Raw genomic sequence first — 19123 nt, forward strand, 5'->3', positions numbered from 1 at the left:
TTCCGTTTACTAGAAAACAGGTTATTAGCGCAGGACTTTAACTTTCCAAACCCCATGCTAACGGAGCTTGGGGAAAACAAAGGAGGATCCAGCTGCCAGGGCTTATCCCACAAGAAGGCCTCAGGCTCACCCTCAAGTTCTGGCGTCTGTGCGCTAGCACCACACCGCCCGGTGCTTCCAGTCAGCGGAACCTGCGGGCAGCCCGGTGCCACCGTCCGGCTCCTGTTGGACCCCTCGCTCCAGCACCTTGTGCGGGATGGCGCGTGGGCCCGACGAGGCACTGGCCAGTCCACGCCACTGTCACCCATGTTCCCTTCTAGACCGCGGCCATCGCCAGAGCGGCCCTGACGGTAACTGGAAAGTTCCACGTGTTTCAGATGACAGGAGGAGGGTGGGTTCAGTTTATTTTTATAATCACTAGGAAAGCTTGTTTTCTAAGCCAGAAGTGTCAAAGTTGGCTTTCTATTCATGAGAGAATATAAAACTTTCTGAGCAGGAATAAAATTCCTTAAAGGGCTATTAACGCGAAGCAACAACCGCAGATCAATGAAATGCCAGGAAGACAAAGTTATTTCTGGAACAAGGCAGTGAGCCAGGACACTGGGATGGCCTGCCCCAGGCCTCGCAGCGGGGAGCACCCAACCAGGCTGAGTTTAGCTTCTGCACCACCAAACCCAGATCAGGGAGAGAGATGTCTCGATCTTCTATGTGCTGTGGAACATAAAGCGGGGCACTCGTTCTGCCAACTTCACGACACGTCAGTCTCTGGTGAAGTGGTGTATTCGCTGCCACTCTAGCTGCTAAAATGGAACACTGTTGGGTGGGAGACACAGAGGAGACTCTGAGAGGACCTCAGTGCCCCGTATTCGCGTAGGAAAATAAAAGGCAGGCAGTCCTGTGTCACATGTGACCTCTCTGGAAAGAGGGGGCTCTGGCTTCGGCTGCGCGGTTGTGATGTGATGGAAGCGAGACGGGGAAGCGGCCGGAGGTGGGTCTGGCCCACGGGAGGGAGCCCCTTCTGGCCCACGTTTCACCCACGCCCCTGCGCCAGGAGGAGGGGGCACAGCCAACAGAGAAGTCAGCATCCCCCCCGCCACCGACCCCGGGCTGCCCTCCCAGGCAGCCTCTCCCAATCCTTCCCTCCCAGAGCTGAGCGGGAGGACGGCGCAGGGGGAAGGGTTCCGCGGCTCCCCCACCAGTTGTGTTTGCCCTTCACAGGCCGCCCCTCAAAGGGTGGCCTGGATGGAGTGACTTCCTGACCAGAGCAAAGAGGACCCTTGCGGGAGGCCTTCTGGGAGCCTCTCCCACGGCAGCCTGGCCACAGCTCTGAGTGCAAAGCCGATGGTGGCAGGGATGATGGGAACCCAAGAAAAGCAACTCAGAAAGAGAGCTGCAGCCAATGACTGGAGGCCCAGTCGTTTCTCGGGGCAGCACTCAGAGCCGCCCACCCGAGCTGCGGTGGGAGAGGTGCCAGCCGGCACCCAGTTCACACTCAACGGCAGACCAGCCATGCACCGCTGCCAACCTCCAGCGACCATCAGGCCAACGGGGACAGGCCAGGGGCAGGGGGCAGACAGCAGCTCTGTGGGTGTTTCTGCCCTCCACTGGCAAGCCTGGACCGGGGGCCTGCAACCCCCTGAGCGTTCACGGGAGCCTGCAACCGGGAACCAGAGCTGCTCGCTCGTTCATTCAACAGGTGCCGGGCCGGGCACTCCGAGGGGACACACGGCGAGTCAGGAGGGTCCCTGCCTGCAAGGACCCACCAGTGTTACCGATGAAGTAAGACATTCAGGCAAGACAACGCCCAGACAAAAGGGAAACGCATGCCCTGGGCTGTGGGGAAGGTGAGGAAGAACCCTTAAATCTAGTCAGTGATTGTCCAGATGCAGCGTGGACGGAGCTGACTTCAAAGGTCCAGGCTCGCTCAGGGACAGTGAGTTCGGGGAACGGGGAAGCCTGGTGCTGCAGGGGACACAGGGGATGGGCTGGAGGGCCAGGACAGGGTCAGTTCTGGGGAGCCACTGACCCCAGACCACAGTGCTGGGCTCCAGCTAGCAGGCAACTCCTGGGCTCTTTGGAACCCTCGTCTTGGGCATTTGAAAACAAACCTCTTGCTCACTTGGTACAAACCAGCTCAGGCCTCGTAAGGCTGGGCCAAGGGGGCACCTGCCCCGGAACAGACAGGCAACATCTATGACCAACGTGTAAAGGACAGCTCTCTTGTCCTGGCAGGTCTCCAGGGGGTTCAAAGGCCGTTTTGTCAACAAGACGACTGACGTCGGCACATGCTCACTAGCGCTGAAGGAAGCGCTATTCAATTCTACAAATCAGAAGTGAAACCCAACAAGGCAACAACCAGGAAAGGAACTAAAAACCACTTAGTAACTGAAGAGGCCGAGCAATTTCAGGTCTATTAGCAAACACCTTACAGGAGAGCCATTTTCGCCTTTGAGAGGCCCTCCCCCGATGAGCTCACCGTAAACCACGTGGGATGAGACCACTCAAGGAAGTTGCCGGAAGCATCTTCTCTTTCTTTCGCGGTCTCCTTGTTCCAGAAAGATTCCAGGCTCCTTGTGCTTTTTGTTTAGAAAAAGAATGCTAACGAGTCAGGACATCTGTATAATTGTGTCAAGATAAACCTTTTAGGGTTATTTCTTTTTCTCTGAAATTCACAGTTGAGTTCTACAGTGTAGAGAACACACTGAGAACAAAGGCCCCCATAAAGTGTCTCCCTGTCACGTATCTTATGTGAAGTTACCATCACCAAGAGCAGTGACAGTGAAAACTAATTAAAATCTCTACTTGTGCTTTCACGTTTTTTTTTGTTTTGTTTTTTTTTTAAGTACTCGAACTGTGTTTTTTCTTTTTAATTTATTTTTATTTATTTATTTTTGGCTGTGTTGGGTCCTTGTCTCTGTGCGAGGGCCTTCTCTAGTTGCGGCAAGTGGGGGCCACTCTTCATCGCGGTGCGCGGGCCTCTCACTATTGTGGCCTCTCTTCTTGCAGAGCACAGGCTCCAGACGCACAGGCTCAGTAGTTGTGGCTCACGGGCCTAGTTGCTCTGTGGCATGTGGGATCCTCCCAGACCAGGGCTCGAACCCGTGTCCCCTGCATTAGCAAGCAGATTCTCAACCACTGCGCCGCCAGGGAAGCCCACGTTTTTTTTTTTTTTTTTTTTTTAAAACATTCTTGGCAGTTGGGTAATAAAGAGACCAGGGAAAATGTGCCTTCAAAATTCGTTTTTTAGATTTGCTCCCACCTCCCACTAGAAGAAATCTGTAGAAAAACAAAAAAACCAGAAGCTGGCAGGGAGCAGGTACACCCTCCAAGCCACCTCAGGTCCCGCCCCCTTGGGAGCAGGCAGGTCACTGACGGAGAGCCAGGGAGGCAGGTCTCCACCCGGTGGAATGTCCTCCTCCTCTGGGTGACTGGGCCAGCCCCATACAGACATCACCCGACACCCCCAGGACCATCACGCAGCCCCATCACCAGGTTTCAGTGAGGACCAGCTGGGGAAGGGGCCAGATGCACACCCATCGGGTAGGTGTGAACACACATGTGTCCAATACTCAACCAGAAGGGAGCAGGCACCAGTGTATCCAACTAAAGTCTTGGATCCCTCCGCTAGGCCTGCAACACTCCGCTGAGCAGTGCGCAGTGCATCAGACGCTCACCAACCACAAACAAGAGCAGAGAAATTCAGGGAAACACAGCTGACACAGAGTCGTGCTCTTGGTCTGCTTCAGGTGTTTCATTCAGCTATCAGATCTCAGGCAAAGCACAAACTCTGGGCACTTGGGTGTCCCCTGCTGGGTGTGGCTCTGTCCTCCCCAGCCCTTCCTCCCCAATCTATTACCCTACACTGGTGGGCTGCCCAAAATGGCATGAACTGTGTATATTCTGCTCTGTCATTTGCTCCTCACCACAAAGCCTGCCCCAGCCCCAGGGAAATCATTACTCCCTGCCTCAGCGAGGACATCACAGTGCAGAGAAGAGGGGCGTCTTCCCCACCATCCTGAGGACGACCAGCAAGGCTGGGCCGCACAACAGGACTCCGGTCTCCATTCTGGTCCCCTCGCAGAGCTAGCACGGTTCACGGCACCTCCTGAACAGCAGGCCCTCAGGGGGGCATGACTTCTACCATGACTGCATTGTACTGATGCACAGAGATTCTTCTTTAAATAAATGTTTTAACTTAAATTTGCTACACGTAATATCTTGATCTAGTTAAATACTCAAGTATATGTAGAAATGAATTTAACTCTTCAGATATAAGGCTTGCATCCAGCAGCACACAGGCCCCCTTCAGGAGACAGGGGGCCCGGGGCACGGCATCCCATCTCCATCCCCAACCCCCGACCAGCTGTTTGACTGTGGGAAGGCTCTGCTCGGAGCCCATGTCCTCTGTCATCAAGTTGGGGAGACATCCCCAACCTTAGAGACTTGCTGCAAATCTCAGTTAAGAAAGTGTGTGTGAAGGCTTTGTAGATCCCAAGTTACTCAGTTAAATTTAAGTGACACTAGGTCTTGCTAAGAGTCAAATGAGATACAAAGGCAAAAATGCTCTGAAAATGTAGGAGTTAGGATTTAAATCTTTAAATGACACATTCTTTCTGGAGGATGACACGGCCTGGGTTATGAGCAGTGGGGAGGCTTCCCCAGGAATTAGACCTGGGCCTGCCAATGACACCTCCTGTGGCTCCCTTGGGCTCATGGTAGATGTGGTGAGACTCTGCTGGGTGCCAGGCCCAAGTTCATTCAAGCTGCAGACAGAGATGGGTGGTCTGACACTCACCCTCCACCTGATCACTAAAGGTCGTCAATCTAGCCAAGAAAATATACTACTTCTCTAAAAAGGAGAATCTGTCCCTTCTGTCCTTGAAAAGTTACAAGTACGGCGCAAGCAAACAACTTTCTGTGTGGGGACAGGGCATATATGGGAACGCTCTATACTTTCTGCTACATTTTGCTATGAATCTAAAACTGCTCTAAAAAATGCAATTAATTAAAAAAAAAAAAAAGACCTTCTGACACTAATTCCAAGGGAGTTTTTAGCTAGCCTGCCCTAGATGGCCTAGAAAAAAAGGAGGGAAATAAGTCATAAGAAAACCTACGCTCATATCAGTAGCTAAGCCTTTTAAGGCATTAAATTCTAGAGTTCTGTAAACATTAGATTTCTTGGAACAATATTCTGAAAAGCCCTGAAAGTTCAAATAAAGTCAAATAAATATAGCACTCTGTAGACCTTAAACAAGGCTGGATGAGAGGATTAAACCATGTACCCGAGGAAAGGTTTGCACAGAGAAACTGCAGAGCAGATCTAAAAATACTGTGTGATTATCCACCACCACGGTTTTAGGGGGGAAAATAGGGAGGAGATCAAAATGCAAGGCAAACCTGGCATTTCTGGGATAACTGCTGTCAGGCGACCCTGTTCTGGTGCATCAGTGTGCACCCCAGACCCACAGCCCTCAGGCAGGCTGACACCGGCACTCAGACGGCTTCTGCCACCAGGCTGGTCATTAAGCAGATCTGAAGGAGAACAGAGAGAAGACAATCTGCAAACCAGCCTTTTTATTTGTGATTATCTTGCACGTCTATAATTTTGAGTGGGATGGCTTTCCCAGACCCTCAGTGGGGCAGTGCTGGTGGGTATCAACAAAGAACACTGAGATTCCACAGCAGCTGGGTATTCGTCTGCTCGGGCTGCCATAACACACCACCACAGGCTGGGGGGCTCACCCAACAGAGATCTCTTTTCTCACAGTTCTGGAGACTGGAAGCCCAAGACCAAGGTGCCGGCAGGTTGGGGTTCTCCTGAGGCCTCTCTCCCTGGCGTGCACACGGCCACCTTCTCCCTGTGCCCTCACGTGGACACCCCTCCTTGGTGTCTTTTACTCTTCTTATAAGGACACCAGTTCTACTCAATTAGGGCCCACACTCATGACCTACTTAACCTTAATTAACTCTTTAGAGACGCTATCTCCAAATACAGTCACGTTGGGGGTTAGGACTTCAGCATATGAATCTGGTACGGGCTGGGAGTGGGAGAGACACAATTCAGTCCACAACAACATGCCTCGCACAACAGACAGCACCTGGCATCCTCTGACCTAACACACCGCACAAGTCCAGCAGCTGAGCTGGTGGGTGCTGCCAGGAAGGGGTCCAGGAGCAGAGGTGGTGAAGCAGCCCCCCTTCCCCTTTCTGCTTACAAAGGGTGTGGCTCTCACACTGAGGCAGAGAACCTGAATCCCCTCTCTCCCCTCCCCACATCTCATCTTCTGGGAAGGGGGATGGGGGAAGCTGTGGTCAAATACTTCCCAGTCATCATCTGAGTGCTCGAGGTGACCTTTTAACATTCGAAGCCAGGGTCAGAGATGGACAAGTGACCAGTTCAAGGTCAAAAGCAGTAGCAGAGCCAGGACACACCAACCCCAGGTTGTAAACTCCAGGTCCAAGCACCTCCCTCACGCCACAGCCACTTGTTTTATCTTTACAACCTCCTGGTCAGGTGTGTACATGCTCTGAATACATTTAAAATACACCTTTGACAAAAAGCCCCAGAATAAATGGGAGACAGATGAGGGCTCTATCCAGAAAAAAAAACCTAATAAAAATTTTTTTCATGTAGTAGAATTAAAGAAACACAGTCAAACTCTAATATTTAGTTTATACCCTTATAATAAAAACAATTTGAAGGTGGCAAGGGCATAGAAGTCTCCGCCTTTTTTGTTCCTCTCTTCCTCATCTACTGCTTTCCTTTGCATTAAGTAAATATTTTCTAGTGTAACCTTTAATTCCTTTACCCACACAATTACAGTGAGATATGGAAACATTGCTCCTATATAGTTCTATTCCTTTTTCCTCCTTTTGTTCAATTATTGTTATAATTATTATATCTATATATGTTACAACCCCCAAAATATAGTAATTATTTCTTTATATAATTTTTGTGTTTTTTAAGAAGTGAGAGAAGGAAAGCAAGTATATATTTCCAGGGTTTGTTTCATCTACCTTATTATTCACCATTTCTGGTTCTCTTCCTATTGTCCTGTGGATTTGGGCTACCTCATTAATGCAGTGTAATTTCCTTATTCCGATACAGTTTTGCTCCCGTTTGCCTCCTTTATGCTGTTATTGTCAAATACATTACTTTTCTAAATGTCCTAGGCCCAAAAACATAATTATATACATATTATTTTATAAAATTGGGGAGAAATATGCATTTATACTGTCTCATGTAATTATATAATAAGCTTTACTGGCATTCTTTGTCTTCTTACTGGCATTCTTTGGCTTCTCATATGGATTTGAATAATCACCTGTGGTCACTTGCTTTCAGCCCAAAGAACTTCCTTTATATTTTCTGTAAGGCAGGTCTACTGACCACAAATTCTCTGGGGGGTTTTACAGCTTATTTTTCAATTTGAGAATATCTTTATTTTTACCTTCATTTTTGAGAGACAGCTTTCCTGGATATAAGATCCTTGGCTGACTTTATTTTTTTTTCTTTCAGGACTTTGAACATGCCATCCATCCCCCTGTCTTCTGGTCTCCATTGTTTCAAATGAGAAGTGTTAATCTTACTGAGATTCTTGGTACAATCGGAGTCATTTTCCTCTCACTGCTTTCGAGATTTTCTCTTTGTCTTTCAACATTTTTTCCTATGATGTGCCTCAGTGTGTACTTCTTTGTGTTCATGCTACTTAAGAGTTTATTATGTTTCTTGGATGTGGAGATTGTTTTTCATCACATTGGGAAGTTTTCAACATTATTTCTTCTAATATTTTTTTCTGTTTCTCTCTCTCCTCTCCTGTGGTACTTGTATTATGTGTACATTGGTGTGCTTAATGGTGTCCCACATTTCCCTGAGGTTCTGTTCATTTTCTTCATTTTTTTTCCCCCATCATTTGAACTGCATAATCTCTATCACTCTATCTTCAAGTTTACTCATTCTATCTTCTAGTTAACATCTACTGTTTTGGTCTTCCAGTGAATTCTTCATGCCAGTTATTTTACATTTCAACTCCAGAATTTCCATTCAGTTCATTTCATACTTTTTTTTTTAATTGGTATTCTCTAATTGATCAAACATCGTCATTAGACCTTTCTTTACTTCTTTAAGCATGATTTCCTTTAGTTCTTTGAATATATTTACAATGGCTACTTTAATGTCTTTGTTAAATCCAACATCTGGGCCCTCTTTCAGGCAGTTTCTGATGCTTTAAAAAAAAAAAAAAAAAAAAGAATCCCATCACACTTACCTGTTTCTTTGCATGTTATCCTTTTGTCTTAAACATTGGACCTTTTAGGTAATATATTGTAGCAGTTCAAATACTGATCCTCTCCCCACAAGGGCTTGTTTCTGTTTGCTTACTTTTTCAGTGAATCAGCTGGACTAGTTTAGTGAAGTCTATCCCCTCAGGACTCCCCACTTTCCCCACAGTGTGCAGCCTCTGATGCTGTTCCTCAGGGGACACTGCCTTGGGTGTGCACAGTCTCCCTGGGGTGGCAATGGTTTTATCCGGGCTCTCTTCTTCTCTTCCCTGATCTCTCTGTAAAGCTGCCTGCCTCTGATGTTCTCACATCCAGCTGTTAGGCTCCAGGAATTGCTGGTTGATTGCTCTACTGTTTTTGACAATATCCTCGGGCATCAACTGCCGTGCAGCATGATCAATTAAATGCTGGCCTTTTTGAGGGAACAATTTTTGATAACAGGGTTTGAGGTTTGTTCTGACCCCAGGAGGGCTCTTCTTAGCTGTCTCTTTCTCTGGTTTTCGCTAGCCTAAAGTTTCAACTGTTGCTCTCATGGAGCTACCAGCCTCTTTTTAGCTTCTTACCGCCAAGATCTCCTTGTCTTGTTTTTGACAGCATGCTTAGGTCTGAACTGCCCCATACTCTGTTATAAATAAATTCAGTACTTTTGGGGAGAACCTCAGAGTTTTCTGTTCTCGTGGCCAACCTCTCCTCCTTGGCAAAGTCTCTGAGTCACTGCTCTGGAGTTGGGGTCAAGGACAGTAGCTCATTTCTCCCAGAGTGACACCCCACATTATGAACAGAGTGCTGGGTGGAGGGGGTAGCCTTTGATCTTTTTTTTGGCCACACTACACGGCATGCAGGATCTTCCAACCAGGGATCGAACCTGTGCCCCCTGCAGTGGAAGTGCGGGAGTCTTAACCACTGGACTGCCAGGGAGGTCCGCCTTTGACCTTCTTAACTCTTCTGGAATTAGACCTCCACCCTACGAGCAAACTGGCATGACAGAGGGTAACTGGGGCCCCAATATCCTCAGCTCGGTGCAGAGCCTCCACGCAATGAGTAGAGGCTGGGTACACTTTCCTGGAATTTCGCCTCTGCAACACGGGAGCTTGAGAGGAGTGAGAAGTGCTGGCAGCTTGCCCCTCCGAGGGAGATACTGTAGCCCTTGATGGAAGCTGGGGGGAGCCACATGTTCTTGGCCACACCCAGCCAGAGGGATAACTTCTGTCATACTAAGCTGGGCAGGAAGGAGTGGGCCACAGCTCAAGTGCCACAGACTCTTGACGTGGCTACCGATATACAGTAGATTTTCTTGAATAAATGTTTCTTCATTTGCTGCATACCCTTAGGACCATTTCTGGATATTTTAATTGATTGTTTTCCTAAAAACAGCTTTCACCAATTATTGTTGTTTTGCTGAGGAATAGGTCTGTGGAGCTCCTAATACTACCATTCCAGAAGTGGATCCCAATAAAATTTATACTTAATTTCTAACAATTGGCAAAATTTATGCATAAGTTCCTTTTTGTCTAATACTTCATGTTAGGGAAGCTGGCATTAACCAGCAAAATATGAGTTCTACACACTATAAGGAAACGTCCCCCCAGCAGGAACGAAGCAATGTCTGTAAAAATATATTATTTTTGTTAAAAATAAGTCACCCAGACGTATATCCTGATTAGCAAGTCAGCTGAAAATGTGAGGAAACATTACCATGCATGAGAGGTGTGTGATCACAGATCAGATCATCAGGTCAGAGTAAGTGCACAAGCCACACGCATCCCTCATAAATAAATCCCTCTCAAGTAGCCCCCTCTACACAAAAGGAGACCATTTCATTCTGGGCCACTCAGCTGAGAAGGCCAAAAGGGTTCCAATCCACATGCAAAAGAAATGCGGTGCTCACCCCTCCCCAAAAAACAACTGGCCTGGGGTAACCAGGCATGGGAGAGAGAAGATCTACCAGCACATTCTTGAAAGTCACCAAGTGTTGCCCACTCTCTAAGGGAAGCAGACGGCATTCTCAGAATCCAAATCAAGGAGGCGGCTGGGAAGTGTGAAGACGCCAGCCAAGCATCTCCACCTGACAGCAGTGATGGCGGTGGGGAAGCAGGGAGGACGACTCCAGTGCTGGCTCTGTCAGGCAGGAGCTGAGAACTGGGCTGGACCTTAGACCCCCTCCAGCCCCAGACTCCCCGTCTATAACGTACGAAACGTACCCAAAGTCACTACTTAGCAAACTGATGTTATTCTGGACAGGGCCCTCCTGGGCTAGGTTCCCCTACAGGTCCCTCCAGACATTAAACAGATGCCAAAGGTCCAAGGGTTATGCTTCCTATACAGGCCCCACAGGCACCCTTTCCGGAGAAGCCCCTGCCTCAACCTCCCCTGGAACCTGACGGTGCTCACCCTCATGAACACACCAGACGAGTCATCCCTGAAGGCCCCCTGGCATCACAGGGATCCGGCTCCCTGCCCGCACACCCCTCTGAGATCTCCTCCCAGCCAGCTGAAGACAGGACAGGTTCTAGGAGCATGATGGGAGACAGTGAGGAAGGACACAATGTACCGGCCCCCAGGACAGCCTATCAACAGGGCCTGCCCCTTCCCACAAGGAGAGAGATGTCCCAGGAGGGGACCCTTGGCAGCTGCTTCTGGCCAGTGAGAGATCACGTGGGGGGCAATTTTTTAAAAGCTACCCACACTAGAAGAAAACTGTTGTAAAACGTATTACACTCTTCCTTGATTTTAAGGACTCTTCTGAACCCATCCCCCAGCTCCAGTCCTGTCCCTGACCAGGGAGCCCTGGTGCTGCCATCCAGTCTGCAGTGCGGGGAACAGTATGAACAGCACTCAGCACGTCTGTGACTGGGCACAAAGGTGCTTCCCATCAGGGGTACAGGGCGGCTTATTTCCATGTGAGATGCACCCGGCTTGCTGCTCCTTTTCCAGCTACATCTGCTCGTGATGCCGGCTTCTCTCTCTTCACCTGCAATCAGGTTAAGCAGCTTTCAGTGTTCTTGTTGACTGAAATTTGCTGCTTCTCCCTGGCCAAGGTGCTTGCAAACCAAACCGTCCAGATGAGATCATGCGTGAGTGTGTGTGAACACTCAAAAGAGAGCATTCCTTGGGTGAGGCCTTAGGGCTCCAAGGAACTTTGGTTTACCTTCTGTTGCCCAGGCCCCGCCTGGCACTGGGTCTGCAGCTGGGGGCTCACGAGACCCTCCCGAATCAGTTGAGAAAGCAGAGGTCTTACCCCAAGTGTAAAAACACCTAGGCTCTGACACGTTACTACCCACTGTGTGAAAATCCTGTGGAATGCACAAAGCTCACCTCCCACTCCCTTGTGGAAATACAATTTGTTTTTGATGTTTTGTTTTCTCAGCTGCAATCAGATACCGACAGAACTCATCGTTACTGCTATTGTCTATCTGACCCAGTTTGGGCTTTGATTTTTTTCTCCATCACCATAAAGAAATGCAACTTCATTTTATTTTTCCCCACCGTAATTTTTTTTAAATTAAGAAGTTGGCATTAAAATGCTTCTCTTCTTTGGGAAGTGTTTTATTTTGTTCTAAATAGAAGGAGTCCACGTCCTACAAAATAATAATTTTGGAAAACGAACCCTTCACGGCATGTTCTGACACTCAAAGGACCAAACATTTCCCCTCGATGCGTTTGCTCTTTGGTTGCTGCAGGCACAATCTCTCCACCCCGACCTTGCTGTTGCCCCCGACAGGGGCAGGAGGTGGGGCGCCCTAGATTCCCACCTCGTCTACTAGGAGGCACTGGTGTCACAGGTGATTCTAGGGCAAGGAGCTGTGGAATCCCAGTTTCAAACAGAATGAGAGGAAGGAAGGCATTCCCACGAGGGCAATAAAGGGGTCGGGACTGAACCAGACCACAAATACCTCCGGAAGCACCTCATGTTAAACCAGTGAAATGCCAAACTCCCTGGCCCGAAACTCAAGTTCTTCCTCCGTATTTAACTGTGACACTGCAGGCCAGGGACCTGGGGTACCTCTGTGCAGCCCAACTGAGAAGACCACTGCGGGATGGACCCAGACCCTCCCATGTGGGCATCCTCATCCCACATGGGCTCCATCCTCCAGAGCCAAGTACTGTTTCTGAAACCATCTTCTTTTTAGAGATTCCCGTGTGATAAGCAGCACAGTTAGAAAAAGGAAACCAGCCGACTATCCCAGCCCTTTCAGAGGACGTCCTCACCTCCCTGGGACTGTCCGCGCCGCCCCGGCTTCCCTCCTGCTCCACCTCTAGCCTTCCCCATCTCAGCATCCGCGTCCTCCAGGTGGTTCATGCCCGCAGCATGGCGTCCTCCTCGTTTCCTCTCTCAGTCCCTCCCTCCCCCACACCCAGCCCCCCGACAAGTCCTGGTGATACACCCAGAACCGGAGCACTTCTCCCCATCACCACAGCCCCTGCAGGGGCACAGGAATTCTGGGTAAGCTCCATCGCCCCGGGCCTCTCTACACTGCCCACATCACTCCACAGGCACGTGGATCTCACAAAGATGTTAATTCCACACAGAAGGAGCGGAACTGGCGGTCAGAATTTGGTGGCTGCATGCAGGGATGATGGAAAAACCCTACACAATATACCACGTCTTCCAAGGACAAAAACGCAGACCAAATAGTTAAAGAGTCCTCCACACCATCTCCCTCCCAGAAACAAGTGACACCCATAGTTCGTGGCAGGGGGCAGGGGCGGGGCGCACATTCTCAAGCATCCTCTCAGACTCAGGAAGGAGAGGAGCAGGGTTCACTCTGCCAAGAAGAGAGCATTAGGGTTAAACTCCCTCAGAATGAGTCTGTCAGAGGAGTTCCAGCACAGCAAAACAGAAGCCCCAAGATAAAAGATCCTAAACCAGGACTTCCCTGGTGGCCCAGTGGTTAAGAATCTGCACTTCCAATGCAGGGGACGCAGATTCAATCCCTGGTCAGGGAACTAAGATCCCACATGTCGCAGGGCAACTAAGCCCGTGCGCCGCAACTAGACAGAAGCCCACGCGCCGCAACAAATAGCCCGCGTGCTGCAGCGAAAGACCACACATGCTACAATGAAGATCCCATGTGCTGCAACTAAGACACGACGCAGCCAAATAAATAAATATTAAAAAAAAAAAGACCCTAAACCACCCAGTACTGATGGTGTCAGGAGACGGTGTGTAACGGCAGCTCCCACTTGGTGCTTCAGCAACCCCATGCTCATCGGTCATCCGGCACAAGGGGCAGCTCCCTCTGCCAACAGCCAGGACAACGGCAGGGACAGGGACAGGCTGCAGGCCAGGCCTCGTCCTGTGTGTGCCTTCACCCTCCTGCACCCTGACTTTTTCAGCCACCGAGCCATCCAGGAGATGATGCCCGGATCCCTCCCCTCGGCCGTAAGGCCTCTCTTGAGGCCGAATCCAGGATTATTAAGTCAATGAGTCACCAGCCCCGGACTCCTGGCACCCACTGAAACTTGAGCCCATGTTCCCCTTAAGAACTGGCTTCTCCTGCATCCTCTCCCTTTGGGGCCTCCCGTTCTCAGGAGCTCAGACATTCCCGACACGGTTTCCTAACCATCAACCCCGCTGGGCAGTCACTGGGTTGTGCCCCCTCTTCGAGACTTCTGCTTTCATCACCCTCTTCTCTCTGTTCCCACTGGCACCCCACAAGGGGCTAAGGCAACAAGCTCTGATCCGGCCTCCCAGTGTGGCTGAGAGCCAGAGATGACATCACTTACACACACACACACGCGTGCACATGCACACACTCTCCTAAAGATGAGGCTCCGGAGTCTTTAGGGTGGGGTGCAAGGCTTCCACTCGGCCCCCCCTGCACGTGTAGCCTCCACAGTACAACCCCCACAACACCCCAGCCCATCCCACCCACCCCACCTACCAGACCAGCTGCAACCCCATCTCTTAGTTGTCTCCCCGGACCCCAGCCTCAAGCAGCCCCTCTCTCTCTAAGGGGCTCAGCGGTGCTTTCTGTCTACACAGCTCATCGTGTGTCTAAAACTTCTCTTCCATCGGGTTCTTTTTTCAATTTATTGCTTTTGACCAAGAGCCACTACAGGACTCAGGGCGCAGGAATTATTTATTCCAAGACCTACTTACCGCATCTCCACCATGAATGGGTAAGAGTGTGTGCATAAAGGCATCCCCACTACAGAGACGATTCCAGAAACAGGACTCGGAATGAGGTGCACATCAGGTTTACAACCGTAAAACTGTGTCTGAGGAGCCTGAGAAGGGGCAGAGCTGGTAATGGAGATTTTCAGTTATTTCTTGCTGGTACCGCTATTTATGTGCTTTGCTTTTATTGCTCAGTTGAGTACACAGACACTGAAATTACAATAACTTTAACCACTCGGTGCCGGGGTCTTGGTTTTTAATGCAATTCTCCAATAAAAGGGGTGAGGGGTAGTTGGAGAAATGGCAGATTCTAGGGCCGGGGCAGGAAATGTACAAGATGAGTCTGGGGCATCTCGTAGTGCCAAAAAAAAAAAAAAAAAAAAACCAGTTAAAAAACCCATAATAATGGGGGTATGTCAAAGGCACACAGTAGCCAACCAAAAGAGCTCCCATGGCCAAAGCTGGAACAATTTGAGCAACAAAATAAATAAGTAACCTAGTACTAAATTATAACCCCCAGTAGAAAATAAATATCCAAAGTCCATTCTGTTATAAATAAATGACTGAATAAATAAATAAATGGAGAAGAGACAAACCTCCCACATAGAAGAATTCCAAACAATTTATGTGAATAACCCTGTCACCTCAAAGGGGTGGAGCCTACCTCCCACCCCATACCTGTGGGTTGCACATAGTGACTGCCTTCCAAAGAGAACATTCTAGGGCAGGTGGGGAGTGTAACTTTACAGACAACACCTCAGCCAGATGATCGAGTCACGCTGACAGTATGGACCCTGCCAGGATGTGACCAGAACGCACTTCATCTCCGTGGTCTTCCTCCCAAAACCGATAACCCCAGTACAATCATGAGAAAAACATCAGACAAACCCAAAATGAAGGCCATTCTACAAATACCGGAACATCACTACTTAAAACTGTCAAGGTCATCAAAAACAAAGAAAGTCTGAGGAAGTCTCCCAACCAAGAGGACCCTAAGGAAATAAGACAATTAAATATAATAGGGTGTCCCGGATAGGATTCTAGGACAGAAAAAGGACATCTGGTTAAAAAATAATAAAAACAAAAACTTGGGAAATCTAAATAAAGTATGGACTTTAGTTAATAATAATGTATCAGTATTGGCTCATTAGTTGTGACTGATGTATCACAATGTACCACGATAAGCTAAGATGTTAATAATATGGGAAACTGGGTGAGGGGGTGAGGGGGGAGTGTAGAAGAACTCTCTACTCTCTTTGCAACTTTTTGTAAATCTCAAACTATTCTAAAATTTTAAAGCTTATTTCTTTTAAATTACCTTGGCTCTGAATCAATTAGCCTTTCCTTTTTTTTTTTTTTTAAGTGCAAAGATGGAAAGCTATACTTATATATTTTCTCTCCCCAGAGAACTCAGCTTCCAGGCTCCCCCTGCCCACCTCCTGCCATTGGCTGAGATCCCTGGTGCAGACTCCTTACAGGAGGAGGCCCTCCAGGCAAAGGCCATCAGAGGTAGAGCAAACAGACACCCGAGAAGCAGCTGCCCTGGCCTTCACACAACCCAGCCTTCTAAGAACTGACTTCTATTCCTAGATTCCTCTGATGTAACTCATCCTCAGGAACCCAGTGATCTAAGAGCTCTGGGATCTGGGCCTGCTTCACCCGCCCACACTGCAGGGCCTCTGGGCAACTCCGGGAGCCCTGCCTGCCCTCAGCTGGTCTCCCCTCCTCTGGCTCGCTGGTGGCTCCAATGGTCTCCACGCTGTTGTAGGCCTTGGACGCACCACTGCACTGGGGGGCAGGGATGCACAGGTTGATGAGAAAGGCAGGAGAAGTGGAAGAGTCTCCTCTTTCAGAAGATGACCAAGGGCAAGGAAAGGAGGAGAGAAGACAAGAGAACAGAGACCGGCCTGGACACCGAGGAAGATGTGCCACACCTCCCAGACTTTCAGGACCCCAGGAGGGTTCACGGCACCTCTGCTGCTTCACAAACATCACAGGGACACGACTGATTCTTAGACCATCTTGTAAGAGCGCCCGCAATGTGTGTGCATTTCCATTAAACTCAGCCTAATTTACTACTGAGACTTCAGGAAACAACATAAACCCATCAATGCAATTACGGTACCCCATGAAGATACCCAGAAAGGAAAGAGAAAGGGCTAGAAATTGAGCCGTCCATTGTAGGGAGCAAAGAGGGAAGAGGAACTACCTGCCAGGGACTCTGGAAAGCTGCCGTGGTCTGCGGAGTGGGACTATAGCAAACCTCCCCTGAAGGCTGAGATTCAAAACCTCTCAACAGTACTGTTTCTAATTTAACTTTCTCATCAAGAGGCCTCCTTCCCCTTGTTTTAATAAGCAGTAACCCTTTTGATAGAACTTAAAATTTTATGAAGAGAAATATTTCATGTAGGTGGTTAGCAATCAGCGTGTGGTAGTACTTTAGACAAGGTGTTTCCAACAGATTTCTATTTTCTCAGTTACAGATTTACCTCAGGAAAAGAGTATTCTACTATAACAACAAAACCCTGGATTAACTTTCAAAGGAAGATGAATGAAACAGCTTCCAAATTTCTCACTTAAAAAGCAAAATACTTTCAAATTAATAAGATGCTGATACCCTGAAATCAACACAACAAAGAACCCCGCAGTTGGGTTCCCATCCCCAGAAGAGCTACAGCCGTGGTCCCGAAGTGATGGCTGGCCCCAAGCGCAGGGGGACAACCAGACACACACCGCCTGCCTGGCAGCCAAGTCACCTTAGGAACCGCCCTGGGGGTTTTCAAGGAATCTGACCCTGTAGTCAGCCAAGGACAGAAAGCACAGACACTTGAAAAATTATCACCATGGTTCCCTTGCTGCAAGTTTGGAAAGTAAAGGGGAAACCCCACCCATAATCACACCTTATCTAAAGTCAGAGTTTCTTTATTTGCATATTTTACATAGATGAGATCAGCGGGTACAAAAGTATAGCATCCTACTTTTTCTCTTGAATGTTAAATTGCAAACATAGTTCCTGCTGTTGCCGGGCTGCATGACTATCATATTTTCAAGACTGCATCAACTCTTCACACACATTTTTTAAACATTTAACCTAAAATATGTCCTACAAACAAGAAAACATGTGGCTATTTTCTTCAGCTCCTAAGTAGGCACAGACTGACAGGCAAAGCAACTAGGAGCCTGTGGTTAGCAGTGGCCGGACGGTCTCTGTCAGCAGGAAGGCAAGACCTCTGAGTGGAATGAGGTCACACCCGTTTAGGCCTGGCCATCCATCCACAAGACAGATGTGCAGCAGCTGGAGTTTACTCGGCCACTGGGGTGGGGGGAGGGGGGAGTAGGTTGGATGTGTGCTAAGAGGACGCTCACTGCAGCTTGTTACCTGTGCCCTAACGTACCTTACACCATAAACCGCAAGATTTAATAGCAGCCTAAATGTCTGTCAGGGAAACAGTAAATTACGGTTCAGTCATTTGGTGAGATACCATCTCATATGGTGAGGTACCATGCAGACATTTGAAATGGAAATTACTGAGTTTATAACAACTTGACAAATGAAAACCTAAAACTCTAAGATCTACCAATATAAATACACAGAAGCGCACACACACTAAATGGAAGAGATTAGAAGAAAACGTATTAAGACGTTAACATTGGCAGATGGTGTACCGTGATTTTCTTTTTTATCACCTGGACCATGTTTCTCTAAACCCTTTACAGTGAGTATGTAAAATTTTAATTACTGGAAAAAACGAGACCATGTGAGGCGGTTTAGGGCCTCCCCTCCCACCTGGCTGCTGGGGCGGATTCCCTTCCCTCCATCCCTCCAGATTCAGCCAGAAGGGCTCTGCCTCAAATGTCTCACAGCCTCCCCCGTCTCTCACAGGGGGAGATGCACATCTCCCCCATCACCAAGGCACAGGAAAACTGTCACACCTCACACCGCCAGATCTGGGAGCAGTGGCTGGGACCTGGCTGTCCCTGTACCGCAGGCCCAGTGGACAAGGAGCTCCGTGGGCCTGACAGGCGGGGACTAAGTGGGAGCCAAGGACGGGCACACACAGGAGGGAGGTGGGCGTTCGGAAGGCTGGGATCTCCTGGAGGGTGCAGTTTCAGGAACGACCACGGGAGAGGAGGCTGAAGGCCAAGGGCTTGGTGACACTACATGCCCTGCAGACACGGAGTGACAGGACGTCAAAGGCTGGTGCCCAGCCATCTCTGGAGACCGGGGTAACCTGCAGTGATGGTAGAGGGCAGTGACAGGAGGTAGAGAGGATGGCATGTCGTGGGTCAAGGAGGAAGGGACCCCCGAGCCCACCTTGGTTAAGAAATGTAGGCTGTGCAGAGGAAGGAATCCATCCATTGCGAGGCCTCTGGCTCTCATGGGGGAACCAGCCACGTTGCAGTTACCGTGGGGAGACAAAGGGGCATCTGCAAAGGAGCGGAGGTGGGAGAGAAAGTGCTTCTTTTCTTTTTTTTTAATACTGATTTACTTATTTGGCTGCACCGGGTCTTAGTTGCGACATGTGGGATCTTTTAGTTGCGGCACGCGTGCGGGATCTAGTTCCCTGACCAGGGATCAAACCCAGGCCTCCTGCATTGGGAGCGCGGAGTCTCACCTGCTGGACCCCCAGGGAAGTCCCTAAGCAAGGGCTTCTTTACAAAAGGAAAGGCTCCAGGCAGAGACTGGAAAGGAAGAAAAGACTTCACGGACTGTCCATCTGT

General features: G+C 49.1%; 1 protein-coding gene across 9 annotated transcripts in view; it reads right to left on the bottom strand.

Moving 5' to 3' along the window:
* Positions 1 to 19123, bottom strand: part of INPP4A (inositol polyphosphate-4-phosphatase type I A) — a 126953-nt gene that overhangs the window by 71536 nt on the left and 36294 nt on the right. Inside the window, exon 2 of one of the 9 annotated variants that reach the window (XM_036873033.1) lies at positions 5398 to 5532. The exons of the other annotated variants lie outside the window; for them this stretch is intronic. The gene's annotated coding sequence lies outside the window, so the exon portion shown is untranslated. The remainder of the gene's footprint in view (positions 1 to 5397; positions 5533 to 19123) is intronic. 9 annotated transcript variants of the gene reach the window in all.

The sequence above is a fragment of the Balaenoptera musculus genome, chromosome 13 (assembly GCF_009873245.2).
Source record: "Balaenoptera musculus isolate JJ_BM4_2016_0621 chromosome 13, mBalMus1.pri.v3, whole genome shotgun sequence".
NCBI classification, from domain to species: domain Eukaryota; kingdom Metazoa; phylum Chordata; class Mammalia; order Artiodactyla; family Balaenopteridae; genus Balaenoptera; species Balaenoptera musculus.